The sequence below is a fragment of the Dipodomys merriami genome, unplaced genomic scaffold (genome assembly GCF_024711535.1).
Source record: "Dipodomys merriami isolate MVZ:Mamm:240054 unplaced genomic scaffold, mDipMer1.0.p SCAF_16, whole genome shotgun sequence".
NCBI classification, from domain to species: domain Eukaryota; kingdom Metazoa; phylum Chordata; class Mammalia; order Rodentia; family Heteromyidae; genus Dipodomys; species Dipodomys merriami.
Window position 1 is genome coordinate 34,497,568 of NW_027202937.1, and position 18,573 is coordinate 34,516,140.

Consider the following 18,573-nt stretch of genomic DNA (forward strand, 5'->3'; position numbering starts at 1 on the left):
TATTTTATCCTAAAGAATATAGCTCACACAGTATAACCCATACTTTCACTGTATTTGATGTTGGTATAATTTGTGGAGGAGAAGGGAAAAAAACAAATCATTTAACTAGGGATACAGGTGGAGCCATTGCAACAATGAGATATACAAGTCATTATGTCGAAAAACGAACTTAACAACTTTGTTGGGGATGGGGGGAGGATTGGGTGGGGGAAGGGAGGAGTGTGGGAACGGATGGGAAGGGGAAACAACAACAACGAGGAGGCAACAATGCTTGATAAGAAATGTACTCGTTATCTTGCCCATGTAATTGTAACCCCTCTGTGCGGTATTCTCACAATAAAAAAAAAAAAAGAATATAGCTCATCTAGTACAAAACAATAAAAAACACACAATTTTTTACCTAAGGAAATACTATAAAAGTAAAATATTGGGTGTTTTCAAGTTAATTTGACAGGTTGTCAATCCCCTGTATACAGCAGGGAGAGTATGTGACAGGGACTAATCACTTCAACTCACGCAAACTATGGTGATGTATCAATAACATTTATTTATGGTAGATTTTAATATTTGTTAATTTTATTCTAGCTAATGCAGAGATTTTGACATAGAGTTGGTATATTCAGCAAATTATTATCAGGGACTCAATAATCAGCACTAGCATTGGCAGTACATCGTTGATATACTTAGGTGACAGTGGTTCACTGGATCTGAAGTTGTGCACAAGTAGAGGAAGAAGTGTCATTCTCTTATTCTTTTATTCCCTCTTGTTCAAGGTATCTTTATGTAAAGGAAGAACCACAACTTTAGTTTGATCAATTAAACAAAACTTTTTTTAAATTTCAATACTGATGGATCAGCTACAGCCTCTAAAATAAATAAATGAGCTTAAGTCATCAAACAAAACCTTATTTTTATTGGTCTGGTTTATGAAGGATGAGAAGTCCTAGTGTAGAAGTATCTGTTCTTTCATCACTGTCATTTCCTTTCCTGTTCAAGTTATTTTTTGTAAATCTCAAGTACTCAAAGGTTTAAAGTTTAGCTATAATGTAGATAGATAAGAAAGTGGTTGAAATAGATCTTCCTTCTTCAGCTCTTATTATTTTAAAGTTTGTATAATTTCTTGTTCCTAACCCTATTCCATAATACCTACTTTTTAGTTTGGATTTTACCAAAAATAATTTTAAGTGTAATAGATGCTATAAAATTTGTATTTGTGATTTAACTAACTTTTAAGAAGTGAATTAGTAAGGACAGAGTATTTATAAAAAGGTCCTTGCATCACCTGTGCCTGGGGACTGGTTAAATGTGTTCAAATTTTATCTTAGGTGTAGAGGAGAGCAAGATAGCAACTTGAGAGGGTAATGGAAGGCCAGACCACTCGTAATCAATTAGCCAATTTCCCTGTGACCTGTGGGATACCTCTTTTTCCCACCCCCTGGAACTTTTTTTTTAGAGAACAGTGATGACCTTTAGTTACTGACATTTCTACTTCATGCCCTGAAATTAGAGGAATTGGATCAGCCTGAATAGTGTTAGCAATCTAACCCTGTACTCTGGATTTCTCTCAGGAACAGAGCATCCTACATCCTACATCCCCTCTAAAAGGCAGGTTCAAGATATTACTGCACTGGCTGTGTGGTCAGTTGAGAGCTCCTTACACATAATGTTAGAGTGGGCTTGCTGATCTCTCAAGCCAGATTCTCAGTCCTGTTTGTTTGTGCTATTTCATTATGTGCACTTTTTTTGTTTTATTTTGCTCAAATGTTTGGTCATATAAGAATGAACACAACTGAACATAGAATAGGAACCCAAAATTTCAGAAAGGTCTAGTTTCCTGCTCCATTGCTTACTAAGTGTGCCAGCAACTTGTGTGAATTTTTCCCTTCAGATATTCAGTAAAATTTTTCTCCAATGATCTAGCTCAAAAGCAGACAGCTTATTTGGTTTAATAATACAGTAACTGGATGACAGACAAAATCAGATCTTGTTCCTGTACATCATTAAATTGAGAACACAATATTTCATTACTGCCACAGTGGGTTCAGGGCCAAAATGTATAACTATAAGCATGCTGCTAACAATGCAGGATGAGAAAAGGCATCTTGCTCATGTGCTATAATCATTACAGAAGCACAAATGCTCTGATTCTTATCTTCTTTCCAACCAGTGTTTAGTTCCTGTGTGACTCATTAGTAACAGCTTCTTAAACCTTCTAAGAGTACTTTATATTTTGCCTTTCTCATTAAGTTCCTAAAATCCAAACTTGGACCAACCCTCATTCATAGCTGACAACCTAAGTTTCCCCTGTTTTGGGTATCATACTTTTAGTGGAAATCATAACTGTTTTGTTCTTAAAGCCAGATTTATTGTAGTGTAACTCATGTATAGTTAATTTTGTCCATTTAGTTTGTAGTTCTATGAATTTTAAAATGTTATTTAGTTGTTTTTTTTTTTTGTCCGGTCGTGGTGCCTGAACTCTGGGCCTGGGTGCTGTCCTTCAGCTCTTCAGCTCAAGGCTAGCGCTCTACCACTTGAGCCATAGCGCCACTTCCGGGTTTTTTCTTTTTGCTTATGTGGTGCTGAGGAATCGAACCCAGGGCCTCAGGCATGCAAGGCAAGCGCTCTACCACTGAGCCACCTTCCCAGCCCTGTTATTTAGTTTTGTAACCACCAGTATAAAGATACAAAGCAATCTATCAATCACAACCCCACCCTGACCTTTTTATGCTGAGTTTCCTTCCCCTTTCCTGTAATCACTGACCTATTTTCTATTCCTGCCATTTTCCTTCAACCAAATATCTTACAAATGGAATTACATAGTGGTAACTTTTTGAGTCCACTTTCCTTCACTTATTAGCATGTGTATTTGAGATTTATCAGTGTTCCTATGTCTATCACTAGTGAATTTTTTTTTTTATATTGGAAGCCTATCTGTGAATCACCTCTGTATCTGAAAAAAAAAAAAAAAAAACTTCAAATTTAAATATTTTCCCTTTATCCCTGTCTTTTTTCCTTTTCCTTCCCTCCCTTCTCTTCATTCTATTGTCACTATGATTTTTTAAGGTTTCTTTTTTTGTTTTATTTATACTCTTCCTTTCTCATTCTTTACTGTGAGCAAATGGAAGTCTAGAAGGCCTGTGGTGATTAAGGTAGTCTTCAGGCTAATATATATGTCAATTTGTATTGGCTTTTAGTCAAATCATGGTAAAGTATCATTTTCTAATCTGTTTAAATTGTTATTTAAGCACATTTCTCTTCCCAGCGCCCCCAGAACAAGAGTTTGAATTCAGGACATTACATTTACTTGGATTTCTTATTCATAGATGGCTCTCTACCATTTGAGCCACACCTTTAGCCTGGCTTTTGGTGGTTAGTTAGAGATGAAGTCTTGCAAATATTTCTTCCTAGGCTGGCTCTAAACCATGGTCCTTCAAATATCAGCCTCATGAATAGCTAGGATTATAGGCACGAACCACCACAGACAGTTTAAGCAATCCTTTCTTAAAATAAAAACCAAATGAGGGCTGGGGACATAGCTCATGAGTAAAGGATCTGAGTTTAATTGTCAGTATTGAAGGAATAATAAAATAAATTAAGAATTGAGTATGTTTGAAGACACTTAATAAATTCATTAAGATGTTTGTTCTTTGGGTACAGTTAGGAGCTCTCATGTACAATTCAATTCCATCATATGGACTCTAGAAATCATCTGGTCAGTGCTCAGCTTTTATAACTATACAGTGGGAAACAGCCCAGCCTTCAAGCTTTCATTTCTTCAGGATCAAAGAGTTTGAGGCCAACCTGGGCTTCATAGCAAAACCCTATCTAAAAAAGAAGAAGGAGAAGAAGAAAAAAGAAAAACAAACTGAAAACAGGCCAATTGTGAAATCCAGCATCATAATGAGGCATAAACATACTAAATGATTAGAGTCATCTCTTTGCACATTTGGTGGCAATTAATAGCTAAAATGTAATTTATACTTAATTGAATTTATTGATTAGACTTTCTCATCCAAAAAATAATAATTGAAAATACAAGTGTGTAGGGAGTTTTTAAAAACATTCATTTGTCCTTCTGCCTAAGAAGGTCTTTGTAGACTTGTACTCTTATCATGAAGAATATTTCAGTGAGTGCTCTGTAGAGGGCCACTATCCAAGCAGCGACATTTGACAGCACCATGTCTATCCTTAGCACTGAAACAGCACACAGTTGCTGGTGAGATTCTGGCTTTCTGGTGAGATGTCAATGTCTGTGGGCAATCTTCTAGATAAATGCTAGGGCTACATGGCAGCAAGAATTATGTGTCAGTGTGCTACTCATTCACTGACAGGGAGCCAGAGCTGGTCTGAAGTGTGAACTGGAAGACCTAAGCCCTGAGAATCTAACCACAGTGCTTCTGATTTCATCCTAGTTTCATGCAAACAAAACAACAATAAATTAGGGGCCATATTTCTTCCCTTTTAATGTGTCCTGGTAATGCATATAAATGTTCTAAATGCATTAATACTCCTTTTTTTTAAAAAAAAAAAAGTGGAAACCATGTAGACAGTAAGGAAATCATCCAAAATTGTCATCTTTGTTGAGTTCTAATAAATTCAACTATTGTTGATTGTTAATATGGTCTAATTTCTGAAGTGTCTCCTTCAACCTGCCCAGTGAGATGGATTGAGGCACTTACCCGGTCCATTGGCTCTGGGTGTCAGAAATAAACATACGAATTTTCTCTGTCAAGTACATTTCTTTGCCTGCTTTTATCTTTACCTTAGTACCATTTAGTGTACTTAACAAAAACGACAACTCTCCCCACTAAAAAGTTAGTAATTCAAATGTGTGTGTGGGGGGGAAACGAATGGAAATGTAGTGACAAACAGAGCATTGTTACTGAAAGGCTTTTGGGAAAAAAGCTTCTTTCACTTTGCTGGCCCAGTTAGGAAGTTTAGTCCCTGGTAGAAAGCCATACAGCTGCACACAATATAAAGTAAGGTTAACAACATATTTGGTGCATTTATAACTTCCCAGGGGCATTTTAACATTAAAAATAGTGATTGTTAGCTCAATGTATCTGAACTTAAACACGAGCTTACTTTGCAAGAAATGAAGGGTAACGCCCAAACACTTTTCTCTAGGTTTTATTATTCTTTTAAGATTTTATATTATGGCTCATTTTTGTCTATTTTTATATGTTTTGTTCAGATACTTAGAGTTGTAGGCTAATTGGATATAAGACTTCCAACTCTCAGCTCTATTAACTTTACTCTTATATAGTGTTACATAAATCTTCATAAATATAGTATATATACCTAACTCTTTATAGGGTAATGTTGATCTTTGTAATTATGTGCACTTGACTCTTATATGGTGTGGTATAAATGTCATAAACAACACAAGGTTATGGGGAATGTGGCATTGCTTTGCCTTAGAATTGGTCTGAGTATTGTCCAAGATGATGATTATAGATGACTGTCTTTTAATCACAAAAATGCAATTCCTAACAATAGTGGTAACTACTAGTTGTCATAATGGCTGCAAGCCATGTCAATGACCTTTTTCTTGGCAGTACTAGGATTTGATACCACATCCTCCTGTTTGCTAGGCAAGTTCTATGCCCTTTTCGGTGCTTAGTTTTTTTTGTTGTTATTGTTAGTTTTCTCCTAAGGTTTTGCCTAGGCTGGCCTTAGATCACAAATCTCCTATGTCCACCTGAAATAATTGGTATGAATCACCATTCCTGACTCATTTGTTGAGATGGGATTGTGCCCCCTCCCCTCTACCAGCTGACCTTGAACCGTGATATTCCCAATCTGCTTCCCAGTAGCTCTGTGTAAACCACCATACCCAGCCTGTATTTATGTATTGTGTTTTATTATGTATTAATAAAATGGAGGAATTTGTACATGGACCATGGCCCAGTCCTGCAATAAAATGTAATAACAAAAATACATTTTATTATATCACCAGCAGTGCAGAGAGAGGTGGTAAGGGGATTCATCTCAAGCTCACAACAAGGAAGCAAATATATTTAACTCTGAAGGTTAAATAGGAGTACTTTGCAAATTAGCTCCTACAGTGACTCTAAAATTGACTATTAGCCAGAGCCAATTCACAACCGGAACAGAAAACTTCTGACAACTCAAATCCAGAGTAAGCATAGCAGAATCCACTGTCTCATGCATCAAGCCTTATCTATTGTTCATGGGCATTGGAAACTGCTGTCTGAGTTACCTTGTATTTTCCATTATGATGACTGGAACTCAACTCATCAATGCAGACTGTGGAGGGAATTTTTTTTTGAAAGATGAAAGAGTAAGACCTAGTTACATGGTACTACAGTGATGCTAGTCAGACATTTTCTTTCATACCATGTCTAAGACCCTGTTCCATGATGTTTCATAACATGGTAATACAGTCCATATTTTCTAAGACAAAAGCCTCAGGGTATCTAAGATGAGGAGAGATTAGAGTGGCAACAACTGATGCTCGCTCTGTGAAAGCCCAGTGACATTTTGAGAGAGAGGTAGGAATCTGTTAGCATGTGAGACAGTTCTACATACTGGGACAGAGTTCCTCAGCTTCATTTCTCACATTTTATTTTGAGTGTGATTAACAGACTCATGGGTTTACACAATGTCTTTCCAGGAAAAGCTTTTAATATTATTGTCTTCTTTCTTCATGAAACATAGAATTTTTTTACCTCCAACATAGGCATAAGAATGAATTTGTTCCAGTCCATGTAGCTTTGCAGGAACTGAAGTGGCTGGCCTGAAGGGTTCTTGGAAGAAATATTAAAGCAGTGCAACCTATAAGAGCTTTTCTATGCCAAACTTTTCTAAGCTAGCTGTTGGGTCCAGGGTGCAACCCCTACATGTTGACCCTTTTGGAAAGAAGAGGCTGTGCTCTGGCAAATCATGCCAAATGAGCTACAGCTGTCATACTCTGGGCAGCATGCCAGCATGGCCTGTCTTGAACAAAGCTGGGGCATCCCCAGCATGGATTGTAGCTGCCGACTATTAAAATGCAAATTGGAACAAGAGGTTAGCTCAGCCATTTGAAGAGCGAGCATCTGTATCAGTGGCAGTCTGTATCCTACATTCAGGATGGTAGCTGATAATGTTCTCTGACCAGAAGGAACAGCTTCCTCTGAACTTTCAAGTTTCAGATTTTCTCTTTACACTAGAGATGTCCATTCTGTTTACTGTTAACTGTCTAGCCTCCTGCTTCATTCTATATACTTTTTTTTGCTAAGGAGACTTTCCTTCTCTTCAGTGATAGAATAAGAAAAAATGAGTTGAAATTTTTATATATTTTTATTGTAAAAATACTGTACAGAGGGGTTACAGTTACATGAGTAAGGTAATGAGTACATTTTCTATGGAGCATTGTTACCTCCTCTTTTTTTCCACTACAATTCCTTCCTTCCCCACTGCCCTAATTCCTCCCTTCCCCCCTCCCCTGAAGTTGTAAAGTTCGTTTTCAGTATCCTTACTTCAGCATTTTGTTATTTCCCTTCTCCTCCAAAAATTAGAAAATTGTATAAACAAGATGCTGGGCACCAGAATCAAACACAGTGAAAACGGGTTATACCTGAAAACAGGGGTTATAAGATTGGGGAGAACATATAAAAGAAATAAAAATATCACACAGTATATTATAAACACATTAAAAACAATAGCAAGAAAGATAAAACCAGTGAGTTGAAATTTGAGTCACCACGACTTGCTACTAGATGAATGGCTTGATAAATGGGGAAGATGTTGGAGCTCCTGGCCAGAAAGATAACTAGGACTTTGCTCTAATGTCTTTGTATTGTCCAGGGTAAGTCACCAAGGCACATAGAACCACCTGATAGCCCTCCTGACACAAAGGAAGGATGACTGGTTGATGGAACTGACAGATAAAGGATGATATTTGCTCTATATTTGTCATAGATAAGAATTGTGAGGGAAGAAAGGTATTTAAAGCCTACCCAGGCACCTACTATGAATGAGGAACTTTAGTTTTTTTTCATAGAGCTAGATACATTGGCTCCTCAGCCTTTCCTCTGTCACTAAAGGAGACAACAAATAACCGTTCTTTCATAGCACAGAGCCATATTGCTCACACTTTCTTTCCTTTTTCTATTTCTATGCTTTAAAAGTCACCCCTGAGTAAGAAAGTATGGTATTAGAGGATATGTTTGAGGATAATTAATCTGAGGTTTTGAAGTGTCTCTTCTCCCCTAAATTTAAACAGAAAATGGAAAATAAAAGGAACATTTCTGGACATTGTGGGAAGGGCCTCTCCTAGATTGAGAGTCAGGACACTTTGTGCCTGGGGTGCTTACATGCAGAGGTAGCAGGCTCTGCAGTAGAGATCAGGCATTCATACTATGCCTGTGCTCACCAGCATCCTCAGCTTCCATAAGCTCTTAGCACCACACAACACACTCTAGTCTTTTTTTCTTTATTTATGCCAGCATTTAGGCTTGAACTCAGGGCCTGACTGCTATCTCTTAGCTTTTTCTCTTAAGGCTGGCACTCTACCACTTGACCCTCAACTCTGCTTCTGGCTTTTTGTTGGTTAAGATAAGAGATAAATTATCCTTACAATTTTGGGGGGGGGGGTGGGAGAGATAGGGGAGGAAAGGGATAGTGGGAGAAAAACAAAGGAGGGGGTAACAATGCCAGAAAAACAAATTGTTTAAATAGGGATATAGGTAGACCCATTGTAACAATGAAATGTATAAGATGCTATGTCAAAAAACGAACTTTAGAACTTTGGCAGGAGTGGGGGGAGGTTTATTAGTGGAGATGGGAGGGCAGGGATTGTAGGGGGAAAACAAAGGAGGAGGCAACAATGCTTGATAAGAAATGTACTCATTACCTTGCTCAAGTAATTGTAACCCCTCTATATGGTATTTTCACAATAAAAAACTTATTAAAGAAAAAAAGCAATGTACTCATTACCTTACTGATGTAACTGTAACCTCTCTGCACAGCATGTTTACAAGAAAATAAAATTTTTTAAAAAAGAGATAAGAGCTCTCAGACTTTCCTGCCCCTGGCTAGCTTTGAACATGAGTAGAGGAATGCAGAGGTGAGACACATGCTAGTCATGTTTGTCTCAGATACCATCAAATGTCACTCAGAGTAGAACTACCTTATAAGAAGGATCGATGATGCTAGATAGAGCTGAGGGATAACACTGATGAAACATATAGAAGTTGATAATTACACTTGTTTTGACGTTTACACCAGATTTCACTTTGGTACATGATATTTTTGCCCTTGATCTCAATAAAATAATGCCATCGAAGTAGGCTCAGTCTAGTGTCCTTGCTTTCCCAAACCTATGAATTTTTTTCTAAGTGCTGTTATCATCTATCTGAATATGGTAAGTGGTAGACATTCTACTTTTAAGACAGAACACATTCTCCAGTTTTACACTAGATTTTGCCGGGTGTGAATTTTTGCAACTGAGATATTAATCCTTGAAAGGAAATTTTTATAATGGAAATGCTGACACAGCCTTAACTACTCTGCTCCAAATGGCATCATTATATTATTCCTCTCTTGACCGTGTCAATGTTCTGAGTACAGTGGTGGCATTGTTTGCCTGTGAATAGTGCTAAATGACTGAGGTGAGGAAGGATTTGGCAGTGATATCAGAGTAGGGGAAATAACTTAAAATAGAAAATACACCTTGCATTCATGACTCATTCATTTAACCTAGGGGATTTTTTCTAAAACGAGCAAGTAGATTTGATCCACTTAGGAATTACAGTTTAACATATGTAAGTGAATCAAACTGATAATAATGTGTCTTGGTTATATCTTCAGACTATTTTAACTGAATCTTGAACTGATAAATGATTGATTGGTCAATTACAAGTGTTTTCCTTAGTGAGTTAATCACTTCATTTTAGTCTAATTCAATACTGAATTTTTAGTACAACAGCTGATTTAGACAGCCTCAAATAATGTTTTCTGTCTTGCCTCAAACCCATTGTCATCCAAGTGTGCAGGATATACTACATACACATACACATACACATAAATACACATACACATACACATACTATTGTTTCCAGTAATCTTGAGACAAACTTTTACAAAAAGGCTTCGTGTTCTGTGCTTGTATTGAAATAGTACATTCTTCAGATATTTTCCAGAGTCCTTGTGCACACTTGGTGAGAACAAAAGAAAAGAAAACAGAAGAGATTATGTTGAGGTCCACCTTTTCTCTCCTTCCTCTCATCAAAGGCACATCCTTTCAATGAGCAGACCTTTACCTATGATCCCATTTCCCACTGTCCTATGTCCATTCACAGGGCCAGAAAAAATTGAGCAGAGTAGTTTGTAGTAAAAGTTGAGAGGTTAAAAAAAAGGAAAATGTTAAGTTATCAAAGCAAGAGTTATGAGGAAAGGGCTCTGGGTTTTTAGCTCATACTTTGCCCAACATGTGACAAGCCCTTGGGTTTAGTCCCAAGCACTACCAAAAAGGAGGGACAAAGAGAGACAGAATCAGAGGAAACTATGAGGAGACACAGCTTTTTTTTTATTTTTAAAGACCTGAGGAAAATAAAAGTAGTGAAATACTTTATACTGTCTGTCAAATGGTAGAAAATATATCACTGTGTGTAGAATGACAAGGATACTACAGTTTTTCCAATATACTTTGTCTGTCATTGCTGCTACTCATTAAGCACAAAGCTTTTTATTGTTATGGAAAAAGCACAAGAAAGATTTGGAACCAAAGGAGGTGCTGCTAAGTTTACCGTGTGATTTTTTTACACTACACACTTGTACCTGCTTCATTATTTGAAAGGCATTCTGTGAGCCTTGGGGCCTGTGACCTCAAGAGAAGTGCAGAGTCCAAGTGTTTGATTGCACTAGTGATTGCAGTGGACATTATAGAAGTAAAAAATGTGGCCAAGAGCAGAGTAGATAGTTTTACCCAGGAAGGCACATTACCAGTCTCCAGCTTTGGTGCCCTCAAGGGGCACTGCATAATCCATGCTGGTTATGGAAGTTTCTCTTCTCTACCTCACCTGCAATGGAGAAGGACATGGAGTCAGTAGTTCCTCTAGGCAATAGAGGATGCATATATTTGTTTTTTGTTTGTCTTTTGTGTTGGGTTGTTTTTTGTTTTTTTTTTTTTTTTGGTCAGTCATGGGTCCTGAACTCTGGGCCTGGGCACTATCCCTCAGCTCTTCAGCTCAAGGCTAGTGCTATACTGCTTGAGCCACAGCACCACTTCTGGCTTTTTCTGCTTATGTGGTGCTGAGGAATTGAACCCAGGGCCTCATGCATGCAAGGCAAGCACTACCACTGAGCCACCTTCCCAGTCCCTAGTCTGTCATTCTTAATCTGAAAGTGTGATTCTGAAAAAGTATAAAGGTGTTATGAATATTTAAGCCATTTCGTGTTCTATATTCAGGTCCTAATTCCAGGGTTTTGTTTGTTTTGTTTCTTTTGAGTGGTGGTAGGAGATGGTTATTTTTTAAGTGTGCGCATTCAGAGGTAAAAATTCAGTACAAGTGAAAGCTTCTTGGTGAGTTAGCATTGGCAATCTCTTCCTCATTAGCTGGTCCAAACTTAAAGCTCTACAAACACAATCCCCCTTTAAAGTAAGTGCCCATGTTATGCCATCTAATGTGAAGTTTTCGTTTTAGTATGAGTGTTTTCAAACAGTTAGACAACAGCACAGGCAAAAGCTAATTCCTGTCTCGAAGGTCCTAATTTTAATAAAGTAGGTCATTTCCAGTAAACTCCTTTAGTATGAGTATACTGTTGTTTGCCAGATGCATTTAAATTTGTTAATGTTGAAATAATATCAAGATACCTAAAACTTTCCTGTTACAGTAAAATACATGTTTTCTCATTTTTTACATTAATGATAATTAAAAGGTTGGCAGACATTCTTAATTGCAGCTAATCACTCAGCTTTTCCCCTCATTATTTTGGAACAAACCCAAAGATTTTCTAAATATCTTAACCAGATTGCCTTGTGTACCATTTTTTCTATTTTTTTTTTAAGTTTATCTAATGTGTAAGAAAAGAGTATTTGATTGATGGAACATCTCTATCCACAAACCCCTCCAGTAAATCTCTCAAAATCTTTTCCCTGTACAGGCTGCTCGATAGAGCATTTGCTGTTGTTTATAGTCTGTTATCCCTGGGATTGGCTTTCTGTGTAATAAAGTACTAAAAATCTCTTTGAGTAGGATCAACTTGGGTGTTCTGCGGTTTGCATGGTGGTTGTTATGCCTAATTCCCTCAGCAGAGCGGGGAGTTAGAGGGAGCATCATAAAGAACAAAAGTCAGTGGGTTGCCAGCTGAGTAAGCCCGCCCTGAAAACAGGTTTGGGTAATAGCTATATTTCTAAAAGGAGGGCAGTGATACTTAAGCGAGGTTGGTCTTAGGAAGCAGTTGTAGGTCTGGATCCAATAATGTATCATTGACTGTGTCTGGAATAGATCGCAGGATAAATTGAGTGAACTCTTACCCTGCTGGGAGCTTTCTGCTGTGTGCTCTGTGCTTATTAGCCTCCTAGCCCTCGTTTGACCCTGCTCCCTTTTAAAATTAATGCATCTCCAATTCCCTAATCTAGCCTTAAAAAAAAAATCTCATGTTTCTTTGTTTCCACCCAATTTGAGGAAATAGCTGAGGAGTTTTCAACTGTTTACCCAGAGGCAAAATTAACAGGTGCATTTAGGGTTATTGTAAGGCTCATCAAATACCCTAAAGGCCTGGCCCATTTCCAGTTCTGATAAACAATGCATCATTGTAAATTAATTGAAAACTGACAAAGATACAAAGCAGTTTTTGGTGGCTGAGATGAAACTTTTACTGTAGGCAAGTAGAGGAGCCTTACTACTATGAGTATTTTGACACCTAGGTCCTTAGTAATGAGTTTGTAATGAGCACAATCCTGGTAATAGAAGCTGAGGGGAAACTTAAAGAGCCAGCTTCTAACATAGTCTTGGAATGTATTTACATCCAATAGCAGCTTGGCACAGGAAGAAACTATTCAGATGTTTGGTTGTCTATTTGCTGCCAGTTCATGCCTTTATTTGGAGGTAGCCAGTGGAAGGTCCAGGAGCCAGCAGGGAGGAGGGTAAGGATGAAAATGCACTAGGAGAAGAGGAGTCTCTGACATTCTACCGGAATACATTACATTGTATGCTCTGACACCTTTATGGAAAATATGGTGTTTTACATGAATGAAATGTCTTCAGATACAAAGGTTCCTAGTTCCCTTCTTGTATGGGGGAAAAAAGAAACTTTCATATTTTACAACGACGTCCCACTTCTTTTTAAGCAGTTATATATAACTCCATAAAAGAGTTTGCAGGGTTTTCTTTTTTTCTTTTCTTTTTTTTTTTTTGAGAAGGAATTGCAAAACTGTATCCTAGGAATCCTGATGGTATTGATGTTTTACACAGTATAGTAAAGAGCCAGGGGCCGGTGGCTCATACCTTTAATCTTAGCTACTCAGGAGGCTCAGATCTGAGGATTGCAGCTTGAAGCCAGTCTGGGCAGGAAAAATTTTGAGACATTTATCTCCAGTTAAACACCAAAAAACTGGAAATGGAGCTATGCTTAAGTGGTAAAGCACTAGCCTTTTGCAGAAAAGCTCAGGGACAACACCCAAAAGTGTCCATCTGAACTATGAGCCTCTGGATATAATAGAGTAATTCTTATAGTATATTCTTCAAAATGGGAAGATTATATATATATATATATATATATATATATATATATATAATATATGTAATAATTATTCAGGAAAATCAAATCCAAGGAAAAATAATGCTAGGATTTATTTATCCAGTGACAGCGTTATTTTATTCCCTATAGTTTCAGATCATTTACCAGGTATATACAAGCTAGTTGCAAGTGAGGATCCTTCAGACTTTTATGCCAACATACCTTTTTCTCTGTATGTCAGCCAACTTTATCTGAGTCTGGAAGATTTAAAAAATATATTTTTTTCTTCTTTGTCCTGTATCACCTCCATTCAGGACGACCATCATAGACATCAAACCACTAAGTTCTACTTACCTAAATTATTTATGTATTAGAACATGTTCCTTGTAAATATCTGTCTATGAAACCATTTGATCTAATTATATATGATACTTATACTGGTCATAAGCCTTTTATGAGGCCGTAGATTTATATTACCAGACGTTTTCCTCCTTAAATATAGTTTTTTACTAAATATTTATTAAGCATCATATCTCTCCAACATACCTTCTACTTACTAGATGCTTACTGAGTATTTGCTTAATAATCAACATGTAAGTAGATCACAGGAAAAGAAAAACATACTTACAATTTTCCCTAACAAATCTAGGCCAGTCATTCTCAGGTCAGTGTCAGGTTTGAACCCTAGAAACATTTAGCAATGTTTAGAGATTGTTTTGCCTGTTGTAACTGGGAGAAAAAGTTCATAAGGAGATAGTTACCATGTAGTAAGTAGAAGCCAGAAGCTGTTAAACACATCCTTTGACTTATAGCACAGCGCCCTACAAAATTATTCAGCCAAAACTTCAGTGATGTGATTGTTGAAAATCTTTGCCCTAGTAGCAAAGATATTCATTTGTCCCCTCTCATTAGACTTCTTCACTATATGTCACATATCTTTCTGCTCCCTTGTTTTCATCTGATCAAACTACTCCCACAAGTTTTGTCTCTAGTTTGGACCTCTCTACTTCATTCCTGTACTATGAACTTCTTCACGTTAGTATCTCAAAGGCCTTTTGTAACACATGCATTCAAAAACAAAGTCACTATCTGTTTACAATATTTGTTACACTGTTGTTTGTACTATTATTTTACAGTATTCTTACACTCATTCTTTTCAATGTTCTTCTGGCACATAATTGATACTCAATAAATAAAATAAAAACAGAGTTGAGGGTAGGACTTGGTTAAATCAAATTTCATAAACATCTCAAGGCATAGAGAAAAAAAATGTCAAAAATTAGAGTAAGGATAAAATACTTCTCCTTTTAAGGAGAGTGTAATCAGGCTCTATGGGAGGTCAGATACCCAAAGAGATTTTGTAGAGCACTGTAATTGAAATGGGACAGTAAGGATAGGTAGCATTAAAACACCTAGAATTCTGGCTTGAGGAAACAGGAACAGGCACAGAAGGTGAATGATAGGTCTGTAAGTGTTGACTATTCTATAGAGCAAGCACTCTGACCTCAGCCTCATGCTATGAAGGGAAGCAATATGAGATGATGAAATGGAAAGATAAGCAGTTGCTTGCTACAAAGAATTTAGGCACAAAGGTAAGTTGTCCACATGTCACTCCACAGGCAGTGAGGAGTCATGAAGATTTGTGGTGAACTTCAAGAGGATTAAACTAAATTACCCACTACTTTCTACCTTTCATCTTTTCTAACTCTCTCCTTATAATGCTACTTCCTCAAAGAAGCTTCTTCAGTACAAGGCTTGGCTTAATGTCCTTGCTATACATTCCCATGGTGTCTGTGCTTCTTTTTCAGAAATCTTGCTTCACTCTCTCCTCTTTCCAAAGTATTTATCTTCCTATGGGACTATATTCTCTTGTGTCAAGGACCACATCTCTTTGGTCTACCCAAGTGCCCAGATCTCTGTAGACTAGAATTTTAGCCCAGGCTGACAGAGATGTTGCCTTGGTAGAGAATATAGAATTTAAGAACTAATTGATATTGAGGCAGAGAAAGAGGATGAGGTAAGAATGACTCCAAGGTTTTAACTCTCCCCTCCTCCTTCCACAGAGGTATGTGGCTTCAATAATTACATAAAAATGCCTCTTAAATATCTGAAGGGTGAAGAATGAATTCCTCTTCTTTTTTGTGTATATTTTAGTTATTAGCAAGTCTTTTCCATTTTACTGCATGTTTTGCCAAAGTTTCTTCCTTCTTTATCTTAGTAGGATCCACATTGAAAAGTTTAATACATCTAAAAGACACAATTGGAGACAAAACACTGAAGTTTTTAAAGTAGGTGCTCAGCTCTTCTCTAGGGGCCATGCTGAATAGATGTTGCTCTGGAAACGTCTCCAACTTCCACCCTCTATCAGCCCTGGTACCCATAGTACAGCTTGAAATTTTTACAGCTTGGTGGAAGAAAAAGAAGTAGGCAGGCTTGGATTTCAAAGTATGTAGAGAATATCTTCTCTGTATGTTTTCCCCATTTTTTCCAGACTCAAAGAGTTTACCATCTTTTCTACTCTCTATATAGAGATATAGTTACTATTTTCAATTAAAACATGATTCACTTTAACCCAGGGATATAGTCAGTTTTTGCTTGATTTTGAGATTTTTGGAGAGGAAAGGGGCATTAAGAATTAATGTATCTGCTACTTGGGCTGCTTACTTCCTTATCAAGGAGCTCCCAGGCATATATTCATATATCATAAACCTAGGGTTGACACGTGTTTCACCTTGGCATCATGTATGAATGTTGCAGTGAGAACTAGCAGCACTGCAAACAAAGCAGCTCTGTGAGCTTGTACAGTTAGGTGGGATTGGTAGTAGAGCTTGTGTTCAGTATTCATGAAGCCTTGGGTCCAGCCCCAGCACCAATTAAGCAGTCAATTAATAAAAAACCAGAAGGTCTCAACTATGTTAAATATCTTAGCACTGGGGCAGGGGAACATATGTTTTTAATATTTATAAGCAATGAAGTGGTTGGTTAGTAAACTTAAGGGCCAGATCATTATTCTTCTGTAATCATGTAGGTGCATTTTCTATAAAAACCTCTGTTTATACTTATGGGTGAATGTGTGTCTGTAACTATGTTCATCACTGAAAGTGATGCAAAGAGAAACTGGATATTCTTTCCTTCCCTTAAAAGCATAAGTACAGTCTTGAATATGGGATAATAACCTGTGTCTCTACAATCTATTATTCTCTCCACCATTGACTCAGCCTATGACCTTATCTCTGTCACTTATCTTATTTTTAATGTACGGGAGAAATCATTAGAGACTCAGATGATGACATTGGCAAATTGCCTCAATCTCAGATATAAAATGCTGTATGACATGAAAACAATTTCTCTTGCCCTTATTTTAGATGTTTCTACTCTTATTCTGTAACCAGAGTCAAATTTTATAATCAGTTTGAACATGAGGAACAAAGGAATACATTTTTAAACACTATGAAGTTTTCTTCTAAAACCACACTTTTATTTTATTATGAAGAGAGCCAGTTCATTTACACATTATCTATTCACATAATGAAATGCTACCTTAAGATTTTAAATGCAACATTCTGCTCATTTTTTCTTGTTTAAGAAACAAGCTAATTATAAATGTATGCATAGAGACATGAGGCAAAGTTATTTTGAAATGTACTTTCATGAATGAATGTAGCCAAAAGTTGTTTGAGATAATACAACAGCTTGTACATTCATTTTATTTGCCATAATTTAAAAAGACACTGTTCAAATTGAGTTTTCTTCAGATCTTTCAAGGACAAGGGGTATATATAGGTTGTTGTTTTTTGGTACAACTTTCTAAGTATTTTCTCTGATAATGAAGGGTCTTTATCATTGATGTTAGGATGACTCAAACCTAAGTATAGAAATATGAATAGGCGTTAAGTTTGAAATCTTGAGTTAAATGCAAAAAGAATAGTATGCCAAGAATTTTACGCTTAATCTGGATATAGATCTATTTAAGATAAGATTTTCTGTAATACTTTTGCTTTTTAAATTTTGTTTTTAGTTGAGTGATAGTAGCTGTACATATTATTGGGTACATTGTGATGTTTTGATACATATAAATACTGTGTAATGATAAAATCAGGATGTTTAGCATATCTGTTCTTTCAGTATTTATCTTTCCTTTGTGGTAAGAACATTCCAAATCCTCTCTTGTAGCTATTTGAAGTGTATAATGCAGAATTTTTTGTTGTTGTTGTTAAATGGTATTTATTTAATTTTATTTTATTGTAAAGGCAATGTACAGTGGGGTTACAGTTACATAAGTAAGGTCATAGTACATTTCTTGTCAAACATTGTTATGCCATCCCTCATTTTTCTCTCACTTTCCCTCCTCCTGACTCCATCCCTCCCAAGTTGTAAAGTTCATTTCCAGCATAGAGTCTTGTGGGTATGACTGTCGCATTGGTTCACCCTTTGTCTTTTGTCTCACCATTTTGTTATTCCCCTTTCTGTCCCCAACTCAGATAAACGTATATACAAGACACAGAGCACAAAAATAAAAAATAGTGACAAGGGATGAATGAAAGGGGGGAAATGAAAGAAAAAAGAAATAACTTCACACAGTATATTCAAAACAAAACAAATAATCCTTGTTTCCATGTCTTGGAGTTAATTTCGATTAGCATCATTTTATGTACTCTTTTCAAATTATTTATTGTGATTAAGTGATTACATAATTTCCCAAACTTCACAGTATTGTGGGATAGTGATGCTTAAAGTCACAAACACATTCTGACTCTCAATGGGACAAATTGTCTATCGTGGTCTATAACATTTATGAGTTCCATGAGCTTTGACAGTACAATTATTTCTTCCACATTGGGTGATATGTACATTTCATTTGTTTCCCACTCATTCCCTCCCTCC

At 36.8% G+C, this 18,573-nt stretch overlaps 1 protein-coding gene across 1 annotated transcript in view; it reads left to right on the forward strand.

Annotated features, from left to right (window-relative positions):
• The window catches only part of Gmds (GDP-mannose 4,6-dehydratase), a 551,474-nt gene that overhangs the window by 344,670 nt on the left and 188,231 nt on the right, over positions 1-18,573 (forward strand). The window lies entirely within an intron of this gene.